This window comes from Humulus lupulus, chromosome 3 (genome assembly GCF_963169125.1).
Source record: "Humulus lupulus chromosome 3, drHumLupu1.1, whole genome shotgun sequence".
NCBI classification, from domain to species: domain Eukaryota; kingdom Viridiplantae; phylum Streptophyta; class Magnoliopsida; order Rosales; family Cannabaceae; genus Humulus; species Humulus lupulus.
This window is the reverse complement of record NC_084795.1, coordinates 212,850,902-212,869,077: the sequence shown is the minus strand read 5'-3', so window position 1 is coordinate 212,869,077 and position 18,176 is coordinate 212,850,902. Positions and strand designations below refer to the sequence as shown.

At 38.7% G+C, this 18,176-nt stretch overlaps 1 long non-coding RNA gene across 1 annotated transcript; it reads left to right on the top strand.

Annotated features, from left to right (window-relative positions):
* The first annotated feature begins 315 nt into the window (after window positions 1-315).
* LOC133821514 (uncharacterized) lies at window positions 316-2,370 on the top strand. Its single transcript, XR_009887636.1, has 3 exons — window positions 316-577; window positions 804-955; window positions 2,153-2,370. It is a non-coding gene; the product is annotated as an uncharacterized LOC133821514 (long non-coding RNA).
* The last annotated feature ends 15,806 nt before the right edge of the window (window positions 2,371-18,176 follow it).

The following is an 18,176-nucleotide window of genomic DNA, read 5'->3' as shown; positions in this document are numbered from 1 at the left end:
TGTCCTAAAAAAAATGCGAGTCCTAAAAAAATCTGGGTTATAAAAATAAGTGTTTTACTTAATATGTTTAAGGACTTGCTTTGGGAGTCCTTAATACTCTTTTAGGACTCGCAATGAGAGTCCTAAAAGAATCTGCGAGTCCTCAAAAATCTGGGCGAAAAAAAAGTGTCTTACTTATTAATAAATTTAAGGGCATGCTTTGGGAGTCCTTAATACTTTTTTAGGACTCGCTTGTGAGTCCTAAAAAAGTATTAAGGACTCCCAAAACAAGCCCTTAAATATTTTACGTAAAACACTTAAAACAACCATATACATTTCGAAATATAGGGTTACATACTTAAAATCTATACAAATTGGGGGATTTTATTACTCAAAACCAAAAACCCACGGCTGCTAAATCTGCTGAACGGACCAAGGCTGCTGAACGGCTGAAGGAGATGAACGGCAGCAAGTGGTGAACGGCGCTTGACGGAAGTGACAGTGGTGAACGGCGCTGGGTTCTCGGTTCCACCATTCTCGGCGGCGCTCGACGGGCTGTGTTCTCTCGGCTCCGGCAAGTTCTCGGCTAGGACTCAAGGTAAAATAGCTATAGACTTTGATTGAAAATTTAAAAGTAATTATAGTAAATGACTTTATTTTATTTTTGTTAATAAGAAGTAGAGAATAAAAATGAGAAAAAATATTTTCTAAAATTTCACAATGAATTTTGTAATTTGAAAATTTCATTATTTTTCATTTGAATTTTTTTTAGTGATACAATTTTGTTTCCCTTATTAAAATCCAAGTTCGAAACAAATTGGCAGCTAAAGATTTTCTCAGCCTTGTACACTTGAGACCTCCTCGCTCGTGAAGGCTTCCACTGCTGTCGAGACCTCCACCGGCGCCAGCACCGCCTTCCCCTGTCGACTCCTTGCAGTGCTCACTTTGAGCATTGTTTTCCACTCAATTTTGATTTGTAAGTCAATCAATGTTTTGATGCTTCTCCTTTGGATGTCTTTCGAATTCACAAATTTATACAACACTAAGCTTTAGCTTTACTCAAAAAATGCTTATTAAGTGTTTGATGGAATGCTTCAGCGAAACATACCAGTAAATTGAATGATTTTTATGTTTTTTTTTAATCTCTTATGTTATGGGTTGTAGATTATTAATAGCTGGTATTGATAAGTCACGTGTTCTTCCCTTCGTTGATAGAGTCGAGTATTTTCATGAATTTTATCATTCATTTTTGTGTGTGGATTGTGAATCCTTACTTATTTTTTATGGTGTGGCTGTTTATCTTAGTCTTAGACTTAGTTTGTGACACAACTCCCTTGTGGCTATGGCCTTATATTTTGTGTTGAAAATAAGAAAGATTAAGATCAATTTTAGAGAGCTTTATCTTATAGGAAGATTGGAGTGGAACTTTTGATATGGCAAAAACAGTTTGATTTGGAATATCTCAATGGGATATGAACCTTAAATATTGTGTATGAAATATCATAAAGATGGTGTTGGAATAAATAAATATATATATATATATAATTTTGGTGGGGTCAAAGATATTTTTATTGATGGAAAAAAAATAGTTAAATCTCTGTTAGCTAATTCGAACGAAAAAGGAACCAACTTATTAGTATAGTTGAGTTATTTTGTAATGTTATATATATATGTACATATATATATATATCTATATTTACCATTGTGATCATACTAGTGCCTTTTTTAAATGATTTTGTTGTCACTTGTGATCTTGACTATTCTAGACTTTCCATGTGCAGTGGACAGGCTATAGTTTACATAATTATTGGTGTAATTTCAATTTTATAGCTTTTCACATATTTTCTAGATGATGATATATAAAGATTAATTCTATATTAGTGAATATTTTAAAGCTTTTCAAAAACACGTTTTATTTAGTTATGTTTCATATATTTATATAATTTTGGATGATTTTATATGCGTTAATTAATTAGAACAGATAGTACAATCGAAGCACAATAATTTTTAAAAAAAACGAAAGTCATGTATGGAAGGTGTTTGCCAAAATGCTTTACAGAACCATGGTTACACAAGCAACTAAGATTGATGTAATTTTTCTCTACAATGTCGTTTTTGATGGGTTCTCTCAATTTTTCTAACTAGTGCTTGTAAATTGTTCAACTTTGTTTAGTGAGTTGGAAGGGTAAACTATTATTGTAGCTTCCTTATGTCTAGTGACACAGCTCCATGAGATCAAATGAAACGCAGTTTGGTGGCCTTAGAGCGAAGGTTCGCAGCTGCAAAAGCTGACCTTGTTGTTCAGCAGCAAAAGGACATAAAATATGGAAAAGAGTCTAAATGTATTGGTTCTTCATCTATGGCTCCTACCACAGTTATACCCCCTTCTAAGAAAGGTTGTTCTTTATGAATCCAATCTTTTATTATTGGTTTCTATTGTTTCCCTTAAAAAAAAAGTTCATGATGGTGCAGCTCAATATTCATACCAAACTGTACATGAGAATCTATTGACGACCAATGTGGAGGAGGTATGGTATTGGTTTTGAACTAAAACGGTTGGACTTTCTTTGACTGAAAAAGTTCGCAGTTAATAGCTTCTGTGTGACATTCTGCCTGGTGCAATGTAGATTTCTAGTAGAAAAGAAAGCAAAGTTGATAATATTTTGCATGAACTTCTTCAAAATGGTGATTCAGCTCATAAGTACATGCAAGGATCCAGAAACAAAAGAATTGACAATTGGATTCTGCTGGATAATTATGTTCAAGGACGAAGTATATCTACAGGTTCTCGTTTAAGAGCTTTGCGATTGCACTCAAAGCGGTCAAAAAAGCACATGTCCATGAAACAACATAAAAAACATGGATCGCTTGATTTGCCTCGAGAGTTTCACAAGTGAGTTTACATCTCACTCTTAAGTTTATTTTCTTCGTTTTGTTAATATGTGTCTGGATTGCAGATTTGAAAATTTTAAACCTATGCATAAGCTTTGGAAAAGTTGCATGACCCAACTTCTCAAAAGTAGTGGGTGAGTGAGACATTTTCCTTGGTTGGTATTGCAGCTATATTAGATTTCAAATCTTCTTTCAACACATTTTCGTGTTTTGCTTCTAATTTACAAGTTGTTGCTTAATGGTATTTTTATTCAATATTACAGGAACAATCAGTTGGCTCAGTGTCTTCTGGATGCGGATTTACATGGTGCTATTATTTTAGGTCATGATCTTTCCTTGTATGGATATATTAGCTATTTGTTGTTTATTCCCACACTGCCTTGACTTTTGGACTAAAATAGTCTAAACCCAAATCTACTTTTCATATTAGTTAGTATTTGTTATTTCAATATTTTCCATATCTCTTTCCTTGTTTCTTACTGAAGTCTTCTTTTCTCAGTTGATGAGTGTAAAATATTTGCTTTCACTGGAGTGAACGGTACCATGATTCGAGAAACTGCAGAAACATTTGGGATTGTTACGCAAGATAATAAATTTCGAGGTAATTTACAGTTTAATTAGTAACTAACTCAGGTATTATTTATGTTTTAGGCACCAAGTTTCTTGCATTAAGTAATGCCTGGTGTTTTTGATAGGCAAAATTTATGCATTTCTAACTAAGTATCTGATACTAATTTTATGGGAAAACAATCCAATGCTAGAATAGAACTGATTCCTTTTGTTTCTATTCTTGAAATGTTTGTAGAAGCTATGATGTCACTACTAATGTCTAATACTTTAGAGGATTATTTGTAGTTGTACTGAAAATGGTCTCAGTCTTTATGCTCCAAGTAGATTGTTGGAAGGTTACATTGCATGGGGACAAACTCACTTCAAGAACTTCTACCTTGACCAACCAATTTTGACTATTGGAAGAAGATAGTATTAGGAATTTTGCTTTAGGGATTGGATTTTCATTGAGCTGATCTATGGTTTGATTGTCTGTCTTTGTTCTACTCTCAGAAGTAAAATAGTTTTTTTTATTCCTGTTATAATCAAGTTCCTTCTTAACATGAGCTTTATTCCTGTTATAAAGCTGGAGGCATTGCTAGTCTATAAGGATTATGATTATGATATCCTATACCATTTAATAATAATAATAATTTGTAAAACATTTTATGTCATCAAAAATTGTATTTGATCTATTAATTAACTTTTTAGGACTCGCAAAGCGAGTCCTAAAAAATTACCCGCGAGTCCTAAAAAATTACTTAAAGGCACTCAACCCGATTTTTTAGGACTAGCGTTGCGAGTTCTAAAAACATTTTTTTAGGACTCGCGTTGCGAGTCCTAAAAAGTTACTTAAAGACACTTAACTAGATTTTTTAGGACTCGCATTGCGAGTCCTAAAAACATAATTAAAGGCACTCAACAAGATTTTTTAGGACTAGCGTTGCGAGTTCTAAAAACATTTTTTTAGGACTCGCGTTGCGAGTTCTAAAAACATTCTTTTAGGACTCGCAATGCGAGTCCTAAAAACTTAATTAAAGGCACTCAACCAGATTTTTTAGGACTCGCGTTGCGAGTTTTTAAATCAATTTTTTAGGACTCACATTGCGAGTCCTAAAAAACCTTAGTTTTTAAGGCTCTCAAATAGAGGACTCGCGTCCCGCGAGTCCTAAAAAACCCTTTTTGTAGTAGTGAGTAGACGAGCTACTTCTAATTCTAAAGCTTCAAACTGTACTCTCCCCAAAAGCCTTCATTTTTGGGACTTTATAGGCACATTCTTCTCCAAGTTCAAAGTATCCATTATTAAATTCGGTCTGATTCCCATCATATTTTTGTGTGACCAGAAAAAGAAGTCCAGGTTCTTTCTCAAGAATTCAACCAGCTCCTTCTTCCTTTCAACTCCATGATTTTTCAAAACTTTTACGACTCTTGAAGGTTTTTCTAGGTCGATATTGATTTCCTCAAGCTCCTCAACAGCTTGGAGCTCAGACCTGTCCTCACTTAATCGTGGATCAATGTCATCATGTAGGGCGACCTCATTATCTCCTTCTTAAGTTTCTTCTATCCCATGGGTAACTTCCATTACCCAGTACTCCTCTCCTTCTTCAACTAAGACCATTGCCTGCTGCCTGGGTTGTGATTTTCCCTTCATGGAAATGTTGTAGCATTCTTAGGTAGTGAGCTGATCTCCTCGTATAGTGCATATACCTAAAGTTGAGGGAAACTTCAATGCCAGGTGTCGGATCGAGGTAATGGCCTCAAAAACCATCAGCACAGGTCGTCCCAAAATCGTGGTATACGCAGCCGGACAATCGATTACGACGAACTCAAGTATTTTAGTAACAGTTCACGTATCATCCCCTAACGTGACCACCAGTTCGATTGTTGTTGTGCCTTCACCTAAAAATTCATACAGTGTCATTGAGGTCGCCTTAATATCGGTTACGGATAATCCCAACTTTTCTAGGGTGGACATGAAAAACACATTTACTGAGCTCCCATTATCCACCAATATCCTTTGTACTCTTCGATTGGTGAGCTGAACAGTTACCACTAGCGGGTCAATATGTGGGAACTGAATGTGGCTAGCATCCTCTTCTGTGAAAAGGATTGGTTGTTTTCCCAACTGTTGTTGTTTTGATAACTGTTGCTTCGAGATAAATTCCATATCGTTCTGAGTTTTCAGCTCCTGTATTGGAGGAGGGTCCATATCGTTCCAGGCTCCATTGCTCGTGCCTGAGAAATGAGGTCCTCCACAATAGTAGTTATATCTCCCCCTACTATTGGAGGAGGGTCAACTCAGTTCTCGTGACGTGGTCACCCTCACCATTCCCTTTCCTTTTATTGTTTCCCGCTTGATTATTCAGGGTAACAGGTTGGGCCATAGCTACAACATTTTTCATCGCTTCAACAAGGGGAATAGGGACCTGGCTAGTTCCTGCGACACAGATTGCGCCTCCTCCAAGTTTATCCATTCCTGAGCCTGGGCCAAAAACTCTTCTACACTTTTAATTCCTTTTCGCTAGAGCTCTTGCCACAAATCATCTCCTACCAGGATTCCCGTTCTCATTTCCATTAGCTTTGATCTATCATCAGTGTCTCTAGCTCATTGTTGTTTTATGTTGGCCAATGAGGTGACCTTTACACGTGTTTCCTTTGAAGCTCAGAACTCTCTCTGGAACTCGAAAGAAAACTTCTTCCACAAGCTAATCGATTATTTTTTGTATTTTTTGAACCACTGTATGGCAGGTCCGATCAGAGTTTTGGGGAACAAAATACATCTTAGGTCAAACCCAACATTGTGGGCCATCATCAACGTATTGAACATCGCGAGGTGGTCGAATGGATATATGTTTCCATCAAACGCAGGCATGGTCAGCATGCTGAATCCAATAGGATGCAGAGCTGCTGCAATGTTTGGGACGAAAGGTTCGAGCACCTCATCAAAATAAACATCATCAATTCCTTTTCCAAATAAGAGCTTCTACATTTCTTCCTCCATCAAGGCTAGCCGCTGGAGGGTTGTATCTTTGGTCTCTGAGTTAGCTGAGAGCTGTTCACTAGCGCCCACCCTATTGTACGCATTTTATAGGTTGTTTTCCCTCCAAGTTCGAGCTTGGTTAGGCGGGACATTCCCATTGTCACATACGATAGACGGACCTCGCCCAAGTTGAGTATAACTCATATCATCATTGCGAGTTGGATACCTCCTTTGTGAATTCAAATGGTCAGGCAGGATAGGATGTCAATCTGAACGAGGACTTAGACTAGAACTAAGATGATTCCTTAGGTCACTTTCAGATCTACCTCCACGCTGGCTCCTCATCCAGTAACTTCCATTTACAAAACTTATGACCCGTGACTCAGATTGAGGACATGGATTATCATCACGTGCTCGTGGGATGCAAGTGTCGAGTGACGAGGGAGGATTTCTCCTACTATCTCCATGAACTGGAATGTCTCTCTTTTGGCCTGAAGGTGTAGGATGTCTAACAAGTGATGATGGATGTCTTATCGGTGAGGCTATCCTCGTCCCATCAGGTCAGACTAAATTAGCTCGTCTTGTATCTACCCCGATCTCCCGAGTTCTATGCGCCTGTGGTTCTGATCATGGCGCAAGGGGATTCGCTGAGGCATTTTGTCTCCGTGAATTTGTACCTACTCGCCTGCTGTGAATTTGTACCTCCGTGAACATTCCTTGGAATCTCTGTGCAAGGCACGGAGTTGGGAGTCACAGTTCTGACTGATCGACTAACATGCGGATGATCGTTGTTGTGATGATGAGTAGGCTATAAACTCTGCTTATTTTGCTCTTAAGGTACAGAGCTCGGAGTTGTAATTCTGACATAACGATTGGGATTGGGTCGTTAATCCTGTGGGTCCTATGAGACCCACTATGCTTCTTTTTGACGTTAGCATCGGTTGCAAAAGGGGGTAACGTAGCCAAGACGTCCTCGATCTGTCTGTTAGCCCGAGCGAGATGGCACCTTAATTTGGCATTATTCTTCTCGATGGTTGTTAGATATCTTGGATTAGGATTTGGTGGGAGTGTCTTGGCCCAACTGTTGTTTTCCAGGGCATTGCTAAACGTATGGGCCCTTTTCAGTAGGAATTACTATATGATGGGCCTCTTGCCCACCAGGCTACTCCATTTCATTGTAGTGAATCGATCGAGTAACCATCGTGATGAATGTTGAATGAAACTTGTAAAGGATTAAGCACTAATGAGCTATCAATTAAAGAACCAAACTATTGACACGATTTTTCGCCAACAGTAGATTTAGAAATCCAACAAGAAGGATATTAGTGCTTATTTGTAAACCGTAATGAACTATGTGAACAACTTCTCACACACACAATTTTACTTGGTTCAGTGGTTAAAATCCACCTAGTCTACAGAGTTTATGTAGTACAAAAAGTAGTCCCCTTTCCTGTCCATTATCTTTGTTATTTATAATGGAATTTCATGGACAGGTTTGGGTAACTGTGTGCATAAATATGGTAAACAATCAATCAAGATAATTTTCATTGACATAGGAATACGATTGCCTATGAAAATTACTCCCGTTATCTCGCACAATAAATGTGTAATACAACCTAGACATTGATGAGCGTATAAAGAGCCTCCAAGTCTTTGGAGATCCCTCATTATGTGTCATGACCAGGTTTTCACGAGCTGAACATCTTCATCGAGCTAGAGTATTTTAAATGGGATCGAAGAGTATCCAAACCATAGTTTGGATTAAGTATAGAGTAATCTAAATGGGATCGAAGAGTATCCGAACCATAGTTCGGATTAAGTTTAGAGTAATCTAAATGGGATCGAAGAGTATCCGAACCATAGTTTGGATTAAGTCTCGAACTGGATTATCATCCTGTGAGGCAATCTGATAATTATCTACATGCTGTACTGCCAAGTCCTAACTCGAGCTACTGAAATCATCATTAGCTAGGTGTTCTACTCGCCTGCTTTTCCCGGATATTTATCTACCAATCGTACCCCTAGCTGAGTGGTTGAATCCATGCTACTTTTTAGGGTACAACAATAGGATTTATTGAAATCAAATATTGGTTTAAAAAATCACTAATAAGATTAAAAATTTATTTTCATTTTGAAAAATGGAATTTTTTAAATCCTTAATTGGAGTCAAAATTTAGTTAATAGAAACTAATTAATTATTAATCAAATATAATTTAAGTAATTATAATCCCAATTATTATAATTATGATAATAGTTTAAGAAACTATTTATTATAAATAAAAACAATTGTGAACTATTTTTTCTAAAATTTTATAATAGTTTTTGAAACTAATAGTTATTAATTAATAATTTATGAAATTATTATTTTAATAACAAAAGTTTACAAACTTTTGATAAATCCTACTTTTAGAAATTAGGTCATCTCATTTATATCCTAGGGTTAGGGTTTGAGTGCACAATTCCCAAGGCCCACAATGAAAGACGAAGCCCATGGAGATTACAAGAAGTTTTGAAGCCGAAGGAATGCCTTGGTGTGTTTTAATAATTTTGTTTAAAAAAGAGAACTCGATCACTACCCTAAAGTTTAATTATATTATATGATTAGTAACATGTTGATATGATCACTTCACATGAAATATAGTATAGGAACCTCCCACTCATTGCATCATTAAAAAGGCATGCTATGTATGAATGTTAATTTTTATAATTAACATGTCTCCTAGGATAGAAAAGTAGTATAGTTCTTTTTCTACCATAAATGAACACAAATAACGTGAATTAGATTTAAGAATTTAAATTAGGTTATGTCACATTAATTGTAATGCCCCAAATTTCCTAATAAGGTTTAGGACCTTGATTAGGAGGCCGGGAGGGCCATAAATGATTTATTATGGTATTTAATGATTATATGCATGTTTACGTAAATTATATTATTATATGATGGTGAATGCATGCATATGGGAGTATTTATTGTTATAAGGGTATTTTGGTAATTTGGCCGCTGTGGGCGTAATTGTGTATTTTGGGTGCATGGTTGTGATTAATTAATATAGCCACATTATAAGGTGGATTGGTGCGAGCTATTCGGCATGAGATGTAAGTGTTCGGTCTAGTCATAACGGGTTTAAGTTCGGGGCTTGGGGTGAGTCTCGGGGTCATTTTGATGATTAGAACATTACCGGGAATAAAAGGGTAATGGGATATGGTTTATTGGTATTTGAGAATATTGAGAATAGCGGGAATTTGAGAGCGTTAATTATAATTAACGAGATAGGTGAGAAAGGACGATTTTACCCTTGGGAGTGTTTAGAAGGATTTATTTGGCTTAGGGGAATTATGGTCTTTTGACCTTAAGGATTTATATCAGCCTTTGAGTTTTAGAAGGCTGTGAAAAACAGAACAAAATAGAGCCCCATCCTCATCTCTTCCTTTCTCTCCCGTACAAGCTTTTCCCTTCATTTTTCCTTTGGATTTTGAGAGCCCAAATTGAGGAGTTAAGCTAGGAAATCAAAGGTGGGAGCTTAGGAACTTGGTTCAGCCATTGAAGGAGGTTCAAACTCGGATTTGAGGTAAGTTCAGCCATAAGTTTCTGGTTTATACTCTGTTTTAGTTTAAGATTTCAGCTTGTGAATTCTTGGTGGTTAATTGGAATTAATGGGAGTTAGGTTGATGTTTGATTTGGGTTTGGATGAGGGTTTTATATAGATGTTGTTTAGAGGTTGAATTGAGTGTTTGGAGAAGGTTTGGAACTAGTTTGAAGGCTTAGTTCTAAGGGAATATGCAGGGGAGGTCGAGCTGGTGCGTGTTGAATTTTTGGCTGATCTGGGTAATGAGCCGCGACCTGGCTTTAGTGTGCCGCGGCCTAAGCTGGCTTCTGAGGCAAAAATGCCTCTGTCAGGGAGATGAGCCGCGGCATGGCTGTGGTGAGCCGCGGCCCATCAGGGCATTTTTGGCCAAAATTGTGTTTTTAGCTTAGGGATGCTTACCATAGGCCTCGGGGTTGATCCTACTACTTGGTTAAGTGTGGATTTATGTCTTGGAGGCTAGATATTGGTTCAGGAACTTATGTTGATCATTTTTATTGATGGTATCTTATATTTGGTTATGACTAGGTGACCGCTAAAGGACTAAAAGTCGATTGTTCTCAAGGGTCGTTCTTTTAATCATTCTAGCTCGACTTTGAGGTAAGAAAACTGCACCCTGTGTATATGTGACATGCATGGCTATTATTGATGCATGTCGATTGATTATTAAGTATGACATGCATGGCTATTCTTGATGCACGTTGGTTGACTATTAAACGTGACATGCATGGCTAATATTGGTGCATGTTGGATTGTTGGATATATTGCATATGATGCATGAGAAACATGTGATTAGGACATGCTTTGTATACTGGGTATGATATTGTTCAGAGCTTGAGCCTCTGTGGTTGTGCATGGTCCTAATTGTACTAGTATCTGTTTGGTAAGCATGTTGAATACCTTGTTTATGGATATTGAACATGTGATATACGTTTGGTGGCACGACTTACTTATGTATGGCACTGACTAGTCAGGGACCGACTCTAAAGTCGAAGAATATGCATTGAATGGCTCTATGTCATTAATGCTAGACCGACCCTAGGGTCGAAGAACTTATAAGCGCTTGCCTGGTCTATGACTAGATGTATACAGCCAAGGTATATGACTCCGGTGACTGTTTGTCACATGGCTGGGGGACGCTGTCCTTAGTTACAACTCTAGAGTTGGGAGGATGGTTATGTTGGTGACCAATCACCATGCACCTATCCTGATCAAACTTATGAAAGAACCACTTATCAATTAAGCCCTGGTGACCCTATCGTCACATGGCTAGAGGGAGCTGTATCCACTTCTGTGACTTTTGGCTATTGTCACCTATCTGTTTTGGACCGTTGGTCCTGAATGGCTATTATGATTACTGTTGATATTATATCATGTTCTATTGTGTTTTCTTGCTGGGCTTCGGCTCACGGGTGCTATGTGGTGCAGGTAAAGGCAAAAGAAAGCTGGACCATCCTTGAGTTGGAGAGCTTAGGTAATGAGGTGTACATATGCAGCTGCTCGTCCGCCACGGCCGAGGTTTAAAGGGGAACTAGGGTTGAACCTTGTTTTGCCGCTTAGAATGGCCTGTTGTAAATGTTTTCTGTAATAGACTCTAAAACTATGTTTTTGGGATCCCAATGTATATATTAAACGTTCTAGTGAAACGTTACATCTTAACCAAAATGTTTAATCCCTAAACCGCTAATCATACTTAGTTACACGTTTTTGGCCAAATGACTCGATTAGCGAGTTTAGCACTGTTTACAAGGCACACCGTAACGGTCCCTGGAGTTGGGGCGTTACATTAATAGCATGTCTAGATTACCTTGATATGTTTTAGGGTTATTAATAAGTTTAATACCTAGGAAAAACATAATTTAGAATTAATTAGTAATTATTCTAAATTTGGTAATTTTAGAATTTTAAGAGTTAAAATTTTTATTTACATAAGTGATTTAGATTCAATACTTAAACTTTGGTAATAATCACTTAATAATTAAAATATGAGATATTTTAATAGATTATTTTTTATTTCTAAAATAGTGAGTGGGAAAAGGTTATAAGGCACTATAACCTATGGTCTCTACTATTGGTTGAAAAACATTGGTTCTAGTTAGGGCCTCGAGACGACTTTGCTTTCGTCCTCCCTATCGAAAGTTGTTTTGGCTAGGATTTTAACAGGTTGACCTCTTTGTGATAAGGTTTTAAGATGTATTTCATGTTTGACCGATCTTATCGACGACACTCATGGGTTAAATCGAAAAACCTAAAATAGTATGTTACACTCACGAAAAATATATCTACCCAAAATGGATATATTTTTTTCCCAAAATAATGGTAATTGTTTATTATAAAGATATCAGATATTATGATATAATAACAATTGAGACAGTCTCATTTTAACTAACAAGTTTTTAACATATCCTATCGACGAAACTTACTAGTGTTGGTTATCTCACATTTGTACTTATATGAATATGTTCTTTTATGCATGCATCATATTTATTTATTATTGCATTGTATGAATACTATGATTTATGGTGTATGAGTGTATGGTTGTATTTATTATTATTTTTTCTTTAATGATAGTAATAAAATGACTGGAGGAAACTCTTATATGACCATTCTTGCTAATGATAAATTAACTGGTAATATTAAAAGGCGGAAAAGTAACAAGAATCAACTGCCAATGACTGAGCACACAACTCAGAAGCCTAGCATTAACAAAGGTATGGGAAAAGAAGTTTCCCGCTCAAACTTCAATGGGAATTGTTCCCACTACCATACAGATGGGTATTGTAAGAGGAATTTTAAAAGAAACCTCGAGGAGTTATAAAATAACAAGGAAATTAAATCTGATTTGCTAGACATAGAGGCTTGTTGTAATGCCCTAAATTCTCCGATGTGTTTTGATGGCGGGAATAGTAGGCCGGGAGGGCCATACTTGTTTAATTATGCCATTAAATGAATATATGCAGGTATAAGTGAATTATATTATAATATGATGTTAAATGCATGCATGCGGGTCCACATTTTTAATTACAGGGGTGTCATGATGATTTTTCCCGTTGAGGGCATATTTGTATATTTGTATGCATGTCGGTGATATATTGTTGAGACCACATTATAATGTGGGTTTGTACGAGCTATTCGGCATGAGACGATCTTGGAATATTGATTAGCGGTCTGGTCATAACAGGTTTATGTTCGAGGCTTGGGATGAGTCTCAGGGTGATTTTAATGATTAGAGCGTTACCGGGAATTAAAGGGTAATGGGATATGAATTTTTGGTGTTTGGGATTATCGAGCATAGCGGGAATTGGAGAGCGTTAATTATGATTAACGAGATAGGTTGAAAAGGAAAAAATTTGCCCTTGGGAGACTTTAGAAACCCTTAATTTACCTAGGGTTATAATGGTCTTTTTATCCCTAGGATAGATATAAATTCTTTACGCTGTGAAATAGAGGGAAAAACAGAGCAAGTTAGTGAAGCTTACCCGTACCTTCTCCTTCCTCCATTTCCTTTGTGATTTTTGAGCTCTTATTAAGGATTCAAGATTGGGAAGTAGACCTTGGGAGTTTGGGAGAGTGTTCCACCATTGAAGAGCATCACAACATGAGTTGGAGGTAAGTTTCCAGCCATTAGTTTTCTGGTATACTCTGTTTTGGCTTTAGTTTTCAGCTTGTGATTTCTTTGTGGATAGTTGGAATTTATGGAAGTTTTGGTTGGGGTTTAACTTGGGTTTTGATGAGGGAGTTTTATAGAGCAAGTTTAGGGGTTGTATTGGAGGTTTGAGTAGTGTTTGAACTTGGTTTGAAAGGTTGGTTCCAAGGAAAATCTCAAGGGAAGAAAAATCAGAGTGTTTGCTGAACTGGGGGTTGGGCCACGGCATGGCAAGGGAGGGCCGCGGCCCTTGAAGGGTGCTGAAGGAGGTCGCCTCTGTTTGAGGGGCGGGCCGCGGCATGGCCAAGGAGGGCCGCGGCCCTTAGTGGGTTTTTGGGTCGGGGATGCTAGCCTTAGGCCTCGGGGTCGATCCTGCTACCCGGTTTAGTAGTGCTCGAAGTCTCGGAGGATAGGTTTTGGTTTGGGAACCCTTTGTTATTCATTTTATTGATGGAATCCCATAATTGGTTATGACCAGGTAACCGCTAAAGGACCAAAAGTTTGATCGTTCTCAAGGGTCGTTCTTATTATTATATCTCGCTCGAACAGGAGGTAAGAAAACTACACCCTGTGTATATATGACATGCGTGGTTGTTATTGAGGCATGTTGATTGGTAAATGTGGATATGGATTGCCTATTAAATTCTAGCGAATGTTGTATACTTGTATTTTGTACTGACTAGTCAGGAACACTGACCTAAAGAGTTAGAAGTTGCATAGCGTCATGAACGCCGAGCCAAATGAAGATTAGATCTAATCGATATCAGCGTTGAATGGCACTAAGGAATTAACGCTGGACCGACCCTAAGGTCGATGAACTTATAAACGCTTGTCTAGTCTAAGACTAGTTACTAGAGCCAGGGCTTAGGTCCCCGGTGACAGGTTGTCACATGGCTAGGGAACGATGTTCCAGGGTTATGCTTTAAGGTCATGAGGAAGGTTATGTTGGTGACTAGTCACCATGCACCTATCCTGTTCGAACTAATAAAAGTTCACTTATTTATTAAGCTTCGGTGACCCTATCGTCACAAGGCTAAAGGGAGCTGGACCTAACTTAGTGACTTTTGCGACTGTCACCTATTTGTTTGGACTGATAGTCCTGAATGATTATTATGATCATTGTCGATATTATATCATGCTTTATTGTGTTTTCTTGCTGGGCCTTGGCTCATGGGTGCTATGTGGTGCAGGTAAAGGGAAAGAAAATTTGACCCAGCCCTGAGTGGAGAGCTTAGGTGGTGATGTGTACATATGCAGCTGCTTGACCACCACGGCCAAGGAGTTCTCAGAGGAACTAGGGGTTTACCCTATTTTTGCCGCTTAGGTCGGCGGGTTTGTAATTTTGAAACACTAATGATCATTTTGAGTTGTAAATAACTTGTAAATTTTCTTGTGGGCCCATGACCAGTTTTATGTAATTAATAAAATATATCCTTTCCTTTTTTTTAATTTTTCCACCTTAGCCTGTTAATAACATTTAGAACATGTTTTTTACCAAAGGACTCGTGTAGCGGGTCAAATTTTCGGTTCACCGTTCACCGTAACGGTTCTGGGGTAACCAGGGCATTACAACTTGGTATCAGAACATGCCAAGGTTAAGGTTCTTGTAGACTGGCTGGGCATGTACACACATCACTGAAGTCAAGCTCAACTCATGGTTTGGTAACTATTTATGTAGTTATATGTATAACTGCTTAAATATGGTATATATGCTTTACCTGTATGAATGAGATACCATGTTAAACCTGTAGCCTGAAATATTATATCCTCAGCAAATGTGTGCTAATCAGTACTGAGATTACTGGAACATACTCATTAGTATGGTTGATTATGAATTATTATGCGATACATGCTAAGTGCTAAATGCTATAAACATGTATCTGCCTACATAATTGAATGACTATGGAATATGATAATTGTTTGCTTGTTCTTGGACTGTAAGGCGACAAGAGGTTTAGTTATTACTACCTGACTGGCTGTGTTGATAATTATTTCAGCAAGGTGTCAGATAAAAATGAATCCAGGGCAGACAGATACTTCAGCTGGCCAGAGTGATCAGGGCCAGAATAATAATAACAGTCAGGGTCAGGAAAATGACCAGTCTCAGATTCCACAGCCAGCTCTTGTAAACTGGCAGCAGATAGTGAGTGATCTGCAGGCTACAATATTAAGACAGGGAGAAGAGCTTCGTCTCCTGAAACAGTAGCAAGCGCCTGCAGTGGCCAGTGTATCAGAGGCACCTCCTTTGTCGGTGCCAGCAGTTGGGCAGCTGCCTGAGGTTGGAAATAAATGGGAACCTCTCTATGAAAGGTTCAGGAAGCAACAACCTCCAGTTTTTTAGGGCAGTGCAGATCCTACCAAGGCTGAACAATGGATGAGTATGATTACCACTATCCTTGATTTTATGAGGGTCACTGGAAATGAGAGGGTGGCCTGTGCCACCTATATGTTTCGGGAGGATGCCCAGATTTGGTGGGAAGTGATTATCCAGACCAGAAACGTTAATGCCCTGAGTTGGGAAGAGTTTCAGACTCTGTTCAATGAGAAGTATTACAATGATGCCATCAGGCCGGCTAAAGCTGAGGAGTTTGTTAGGCTACTTCAGGGAAGTTTGTCAGTCACTGAGTATGCCTTAAACTTTGATCGTTTGGCGAAATTTGCCATGGAGCTGGTGCCCACTGATGGGACCAGGAGAGAGAGATTCCTTCATGGGCTACAGCCCAGATTAGCCCATGATGGACATATCACCACTGTGGCTGGGGTTACTACCTATGCACAGGTGGTTGAGAAGGTACTCACAGCTGAGAGTGCATAGAAGAAGATCTGGCGTAACAGTGCAGCCAGAAAGGAGTTCAAGAGGACAGTTCCTCCATTTGTGGGTTCTGGTAGGGGCATAGGCCCTTGTGATCAGAAGAGGAAGGTTCCTGACACCTTCCCAGTTCTAGGTCCTGATAGGCAGCCCCGTGGTATTACAATGGGTCGTCCAGGGGGTAGTGAAGCCTGGAAGACTCGTCCTGAATGCCCTAGATGCAAGAGGCATCACTTGGGAGAGTGTAGGGCAAAGGCCTGCTACTTGTGTGGTGTAGTGGGTCATTTTAAGAAGGATTTCCCTCAGGAAAGAAAAGAAGAAGCCAGAAAGGCGGTCAGCTCGGCCCCAACTCGAGTGTTCGCGTTGACGCAAGCAGAAGCTGAGGCTTCTCCCTCAATTGTTACAGGTCAGCTTCTTAGTGCTGGAACCCCTTATAATGTTTTGATTGATTCTGGTGCTACACACTCTTTTGTTGCTAGTAGTGTTATTGATAGACTATGTAGACCCTGTGATTTTTATGCTGTGGGGTTTGGTACTTTGTTACCCACTGGAGAGTTAGTGGTATTCAGAAGATGGGTTAGATCTTTGCTAGTGATAGTAGAGGGCAGAGAGTTTTCAGTGGACTTGATAGAGTTGGTTATGACTAACTTCGACATGATATTGGGTATGGACAAGTTGGCAAAGTATGGGGCAACCATTGATTGCAGAAGGAAGATGGTCACCTTTGAGCCTAAAGGTGAGGATCCTTTTGTGTTTGTTGGTGCTGTGCATGGAGCCCGTATTCTTATGATTTTTGTATTAAGGGCTAGGGATTTATTGCAAGGCTGTTGCATTGGGTTCTTTGCCAGTGTGGTTGACACCACTCAGGTCATGCCAGTGAGACAAGAGGAGACTAGACTTATATGTGAGTTTCTGGATGTGTTTCCATAAGATTTGCTAGGGTTGCCACCACACAGAGAAATTGAGTTCCTGATAGAACTGGCACCAGGGACGGAGCCAATGTCTAAAGCGCCTTACAGAATGGCCCCAGGTGAGTTAAAAGAATTAAAAGTACAGTTGCAAGAGTTGTTAGATTTGGATTTTATCAGACCTAGTTTCTCACCTTGGGGTGCACCAGTTCTGTTTGTGAAGAAGAAGGATGGTTCTCTGAGAATGTGTATTGATTACATAGAACTGAATAAGGTGATAATTAAGAATAAGTATCCTTTGCCAAGGATAGATGATCTGTTTGATCAGTTACAAGGTAAGAAGGTATTCTCTAAGATCGACCTTCGTTCTGGTTATCATTAGTTGAGGGTCAAGGAGGGAGACATACCGAAGACTACTTTCCGTACTAGGTATGGTCATTATGAGTTTTTAGTTATGTCATTTGGATTGACTAATGCCCCTGCTGCTTTTATGGATCTAATGAACAGAGTGTTCAAGGATTATTTGGACCAGTTTGTGATCATCTTCATCGATGATATTCTGGTATATTCTCAGACTGAGTCAGAGCATGAGCAGCATTTGAGGTTGGTTCTACAAAGGCTGAGAGAACACAGATTGTTTGCTAAATTCAAGAAGTGTGAGTTCTGGTTGTCCCAGGTATCCTTTCTTGGACATATTGTCAGTAAGGAGGGGATTAAGTTAGATCCAGCAAAGATTGAAGCGGTCAGAGATTGGCCAAGGCCAAAGAATGCTTCTGAGGTTAGAAGTTTCCTTGGATTGGCAGGTTATTATAGGCGTTTCGTGGAAGGG